A 7,331-nucleotide genomic window follows, 5' to 3' on the forward strand; every position below is an offset into this window, starting at 1 on the left:
TGAATTGCCAGTGCCTCTTTTCTTTGTTCAATATAGGGCAAATGAGTGTAGTATGAGAATCATGAATGTATAGTATTTATTGCAATGAAATATTTGTATTAGGCTTGCTATGTAAATGTCTATAAACTTTTAGACTATTAGTTCTCTAGTTATAGGAATCCATTGCTTGATTTTATCACGTAAACAAGTTCATTTGGATTGTCTTTAATTGGTTTATGTAAATTGTACTTTGGAATATTCCCTTAAAACAATTGATACACTACGAATTGTGACTCATTCTTACTTACATTCTTATTTAGTAATGTAGTTTCTCTAATGATTGCTTCTAGGCAACATTTTATTAGCCTAGTGTGAGGTGCTGAACATAGGAGGGAAAAAGAACTGACTTCAACATAGTCATTAATTCAGGCTGTTTCCCTTTTAGTTAGTTCAAAATAGGGGACTTTGCTAAACTTATTATTTATTGTCCTTCACTTCAACAAACACATTTAAAACCATCAAAATTATACTTATAAAACTCTAAGCCCCTTTCCTTTTTGAAATACTCCTAGAACATACTAAAAAGTGGAAAATATATAGTGTTTATGAGTTCGGTATATTTAGTCTAACAAAGGGGTGAAATGGACAGTTACTATTTTCTAAGAGGTCACCATAAATAATAATAATAAAAAAATTAAAGTGTACTTTTCTAAAATAATTCCTGTCCTTTTGTCCCTGGTAATTATGCGTAGAAATCGAATAGACTGTGATACACATTATATCTTCACTCACCAATCCTGCATTTAACAAGTGGCTGGTTGTCAGGGATGTAGATATCATGTCTGGCTTTGTACATAGGTTTAAAATGTTGTTGCCTGTGAGTGTGTGTGTGTGTGCATGCACAAATGGGTGTATAGGTGTAGGTAACCTAATTTTCTTTCTATCTGAAACTGAATGAGATGAGAAAGCAATGAAGAATTTCTTATTTTCCATGTTACTTATTTAGAGAGGACTGCCATAACAACATGGCAACCATAACCATATAAACACATGTCTTCATCTACGAGTCATTTGAGGAACCCTTAGTTGAGTTTTAAGCCTCCTTTCCTTCAGTGTTTAACTCCAAAGGTACAAAATCTAGGCTGTATTCTGACCAATGGAGTACTAAATTGTTCAAGGGAAATACAGCATTCCTTTCAAGCAATCGTAGTGGCAGCCACTTTGTCACTATCTTTCACCTAGCTCCTAATATCTGATGTCTTTAAATTGTGATCACTGGTAACATTATAAACTGCCTTATGACATAGTATGTAATAGGAGAATTATTTTTCTTCTATTTACTTGAGAAGACCTACCATAGACCTTTGGTAAAAATATAGTTAAGTTGGAAATTACTACTAATTATTTTAATGTAACTCTTATTTTATTTTTGTTGTTGATGGTGGGCAAAGAATTATGAATTCATTATATCTTTCAATCTATTCATCTATCTATATCTATCTATCTACTAGTTATTTCATTTAATTACACATGAAGGATCATGGTTAATCTACCAAGGGACTACTTGCTTTAATATGTTTGAACCTAGGTAGCACTGAAGAGGAGTTTCTACAAGGGCCTTTATTATTAATGAGTGGAGATAAGTAAGGAAGAATGGAAGATTTACACATGATTCCTTTCATGAATCAATCTCCTTTACTAATAAGCATGATTCTATTAACCCCCTACAGGTGATCATTTGAAGCTTTTGTCTTAGCAGTGGTGGTAGCACTGTTTTAGTTCTTTCGTGCTTTTTTTTCCTTATGTCTGTCCAAGGTGAGCCTTACAATCTTGGTCTCACAATGCATCATTCTAAACAAACGGACCAGATTGTACTTTCACTGCAGAGATGTCAAAGGGGAATCATCCTAACATGTGACTTATGACCTGCGCCCATTACTTTTGCTCTTTTCTGACAATGCTGTAAAAGAGACAAAGAAGAACACAACAGAAAAAGTAAAGAAGGTTATGGGGACAAGGAAGATATCTATTCAGGTATTCAGAAACTATTTATTAAGGGCTTTCAAGCATTCACTGTAAATTAGAAGTCATCAGTTTATAAGTCTTTCTCCGCTGGAGTCTATGAGCTTTTCAATTTAGGAATTGAATGTCTTATTTGTATTTATTTATATTTGTATTTCCAGCCCTGAGCACAGTGTATAAACCATGGGGGATTGATGCATTTCAGTTGAATAAATAGTAGTGTGGTTAGACACTGTAAGAGCATAATGATTAGCTCAGTGCCTACCATATAAATAATGCTTTAGGTTAGCATCTATGAAAAAAAGCAAAGAAAACAAGTGAGAAACTTCATAAGGAAAGCATTTCTAGCACAAGGTATAAAGCTAATGAATCATTAATTCATTTGTCTTAGTTTGATTTCCTTCTGGAGGAGATCCTGAGACAAGAGTTCAATTACAGTAGTATATTGATTAGGAGGTGATTCTAAGGCACAGTAGAAGGGGAATAGGAAAGTTAGACAGAAAGAGAAGGCAGCCAATAAAAGGATATATTGTGAAGCAAACTCCCACCATGGGCAACTGGAGCTTAATCCTGTGGGAACTCTGGGTGACAGACTAGAACAAACAACTCAGAATTAGGCCCCCTAAGGGTGCTGGAGCATTTACACACCAACTCTTACTACTGGTTAACTGGGAGTTCTCCTGGCACTTCTCACCTGCCATTACAGGGGAGAAGCGTGGGCTCTAGGGCCTGAGATAATTCTCGATTGAAGGACTGCAAGTACTGGAAGTTGGAAGTAGGGTTAGCAGACAGAATCCAACAGAAAGTACATATCGTTATTTAAGAAAGAAATAAAATATATATTTTTTAAATCTGTACGTATTATTTTTTTAAAAAAAACATTTACCATGTTATTAGAACATTAATACTTTTTCAATATCTTGGACTTAACTACTTAATAAATGGAACAATGAGGTATTGATTTTGGTCTAGGTGTCATAGAAGTATTATTAAACATTAAGAGTACCATGAACCAAGAAACTTTGAGAACCACAAACCTACCTCTTCTTTGAAAATTTGGCATAAACTGATGAAAGTAGCCTTTCCATGGGTAATGTCTATGGATTACATGAGTCTCTAAGAACAGACCTACCTTCTGTGGACTAAAGTTATTTGGAATTTCAGAAGCAGGAGAAATCTCACATGACTACATGCACATACTGCATTTCTGTATACATGGCAAACATATAACATATATCAATGTATTCTTTCTCGTAATAGAACATAATTTTTATGGAAAATGTGGTCCAGATTTTTCTTCTATTGTCTTTGGACCTCAAAACAACCAGGGCCCTTTAACTGCAGAAGTGGTTCCCATTCTTCCTTTGCTCGGAGTAAACAAGGAGCTAGTTCTGGCTTAAAATTGTGGTATTTTTACACTGTCTTTTAAACAGTTTATAGACAATATGTAACCTGTCATGACAATGTGCAGGTCATTGTGGTACTTGTTATTAGTCTCATTCATTACCTCATTCTATAATTCCAACTGTGTCTCTATTTTCAACAGTTTTAATTGTTTCCATTTTATATACTATAGTAAGTTATTAAAATAACTTCAGTAATTGGCAAAGAATACATCAAAAAGCACAGAGATGAATGATTTCTAAGTGAATAAAAATGAATGTACAACAAACTGATAAAATATTATCATAATCATAATAATCGCAGGCATAACATAATAATGCCTATCGAATACTTACCACACATAGACCCTATGTAGTTTATATGTATGTATCCATTTCATCCTAACAGCACCATATAATGCAGGTTCTAGTCTTACCTCATTTGGGTTGCATCTATCCTGTAGCAGATACTGCTGGTGCCTCATTATATTTCTTAGGGCCTTACCATGAAATGCATGGAGTTCTGACTTTTTAATGCCATGTTCTGCTTCTCTTTGCCCAATGGCTTTTTTGATAGCTGAAGCCAGGTCTGCCTCCTTGCACAGCAGTCTGCAAATACAGGAGAATTAGCACAACTTATTATTATAACCACTCACCACTGTTTCCTGGGAAAATGTTTCAAATAACCTATTTGTACTCAAATCCTTATTTCAGGGTTGACTTCTGGAGGTCCCCAACTAAGACAGATCTGTACATTCACTCATACATCTGTGCATACATAAATATAAAACTGACTTAAACTGGAGAAATAAGATGTATGTATCTGGAGCTGAGAAAATGTTGTCTCAGTCTTGCATAATAGAAGTTCTTGGGAAGGAGGGATAAGAAAATAGAACAGATTTAATCCTCAGTCTATATTAACAATATAAACTTAAATAATGACAAGTAGCCAAATCCAATTTAGTCCCAAGTAGAGAAAGCAGAGGAAGGAATAGTTGACCACAATGCACAAAATCATGGCTGCTCCATAATGCAGTCACACACCAGAGACAGAGGAATGATGAACATAATCAGCTACTTACTGACTCAGGGTTTTCTCCTATCAGTGGGCAAAATGATGTGGGAAGACAATTACTAAATTATTTAAATCTGATGTGCTCACATCTGAAATGTTGGCAGCTACATTACTGCGTGTGTGTGGCGGGGGATGGGTGGCAGGAGCAGAACTACCCAGGTACTCAATTTACACATATGTAGACCACATCCACACTTCAGCCCATCCATAGTGAGGCAGAGAGAAGCTGTATTGGTCCAAGTGTTAAGAAGATTGTTCTGTGCTTAATATTACTACAGTTTTTTGGTTTTTTTGTTTGTTTGTTTGTTTTTATCGATGTTATGTCTCCTAGGTACTGACATTTCTAAGAAATGTGATTGACAGTAAACTTGGATGAGAATGAGATTTCCATCAGATCCTTAATTTATTTTGTTTTGTTTAACCTTTAAAAAATGTTTAATTTTTTGGTCAATTTCACAATTTGCTCTAAAGATCCTCTTTTCCTCTCTGATTATGTTTCTATTTTATTGTAATTTAAAATATTATTTTATGGTGGTGGTGGTGTGTGTGTCTGTATTTTAAAGTAAGCTACCGATATTATTTAATCTATGATTGCTTGAAATGGAATTTCTCATTCGGCAGCCTGTTCAGAAGTGAATGGAAGCTATGTGCTTCTCTACCAGAGTCATTATAGCGCATGCTGTGAGTGTGAATGTTCATTAGCATATTATGGATCTATAATTTCTGCTAAAAAAAAAAAAAAGCTATTACCCAGCATGATAAGAGCTCTTATCATGAAGTTTAAACTTCAACATCTTATCCAGTTTCCTTCTCCATACCTCTGGATATTTGCTTTTAACTAAATAGAAAGATTGGATAGTTCAAGATCTCTAACTGGATTATTTGTACAGAGCTGGCTCCACTGTGACCAGAAGGCAAGATGGGTTAGGTGAAGCCATAGCTACTACAGATTATGTGATGTTATGTCAATCAGCTAGAAGGAAATGGAAAAGTGGGGCTCTCAGATTAGGAAGTGGCCCCTCTGCTATTTACTCGCTGTGTGACTTTGAGATACTCAATTAGCCTCTCAAAGCTTTGTTTTATTATCTTTCAATGGGATCAGTAAGGTTGATCTTCCGGAGTGGTTGTGAATAGAAGATGATGTATAGTAAAGAGCTTTATAAACAGCTCAGCTTTGTATTTGTACAAATACAAAGTTATTACTATCATTACCTACTTAGCAGACATTGATTTACAAATTGCTGTAATGTGTATTGTTGAATTTAGTTTTCAGAAATGTCCTGTAGAATAGAAAGAGAAACGCCCTATTATACAGATGAGAACACTGAGGCTCTGTGAAATCAGATAATGCCAGGCATGATTAATTTTATAACTTAAGAAACTGAATATAAATGGCTGGCTGCTGCATTTGGAACTCAAATTTAAATATCATTTAAGGTTAATTATTTATATATGCATGTGTATGCGGAGAGAGAGAGAGAGAGAGAGGGAGAGAGATTTCATTTGGGAACCCACTGTACCCTTTAGGATCAGCTCAGATTTCCATCTCAAATTCTGACCTTCCCAACATTTCCTCAAGTTGCCCTGTGGCTAATGTTTGCCTAGACATCTCTGTTTACAGTTTCTAGCTTCTTCTGAATTCCAGTTATCTACTCTATGTCTGGTGGTTGCTCTGAGTATGCAGTGAATTGTTCTGGTTATTCATATGTAATGACAAAGGTCTTTACACATACTACTGCTCAACAGATACTTTTTAATTGCCTATTAGACAATCTGATTTTTCAGTGTTTTTAGTCATTTTCACTACCTCAGGCTTATGCTTTTAACTTTTATTTCTTGGTCTCCTCTTTCCTCCTAAACCCTTACCTTCTATTAGATTTTGTGCTCATCCCAACCCTAAATTACCGTTCTTTTCCTATCCTGAGCACATTATCAATCTTTTTTTTTTTTTTTTTTCCCATCATCCAAGACCCCAGAACTTCACCTTCACCTCAATGGCTAGTTAAGATGAGCTTAAACTAGAATGTAGGCTATACATGGAGAAGGAGAATATCTGTCATTTCATCTTTGTATATCCAGTGTGTGAAGGGTGTAGAACTAGGTAGTGGGTGGCTAACATGTAGGAGATAAATAATAAATATATTATTATTTGATAATATAATAAGTATATTATTACTTGACGAATGAGTACATCAAAGCATTCCCTAAGAGGAGTTCTAGTACCAAATGGAAAAGCAGTATTGATTGTAAATATAGTTTTCTCACTCCATGACATATTTTAAATGGATTTATGAAAATGATAATAGATTCTTAAGCAGACAGTAATGTTTTACCAAAATCATATTTTAAACATGTTATATGCTACTTGACATTTATATTACTTCCCTTAAACAGAGCACTTGCTACAAATTCACTGATCATTTTGCTTTTCATTGCTTTTGTTTCACTTTTTCTTTGCCCTGGAGATTGCTGTTGTGCTAGATGTAGGCATATTCCACAAACTTCATTTAAAAATTAATAAATGTGTTTAATTGGAAAATAAGAACTGCTATGTTTTCATGGGTGGGAAGAAACTTCCTGGCTAACCCTTATCCTCAGATTCTTTTCCTTTAATGTCACTCTCTGTAGAATTGCTTGATCAACGAAAGCATGTGTCCTGATGAAAACAGACTGTTCTTCAAAGAACAAATTAGGGACTTTCAGTCCTGGAGGTAAAACACTGTGAGTTCATCATGCATCGCCGTAAAACAAATGTGTTATGTGCCTGGCAACTCTGCCACACAATCAACAGGAAGCCTGAAATGCTAAGACGGGCTGATTTGCACATTTTCATCAGGTAGTTGCAAATGCAATCAAAATAAGCCAATAGGATT

The sequence above is a fragment of the Pteropus medius genome, unplaced genomic scaffold (assembly GCF_902729225.1).
Source record: "Pteropus medius unplaced genomic scaffold, Ma_sr-lr_union100, whole genome shotgun sequence".
In the NCBI taxonomy this organism is placed as follows: Eukaryota; Metazoa; Chordata; class Mammalia; order Chiroptera; family Pteropodidae; genus Pteropus; species Pteropus medius.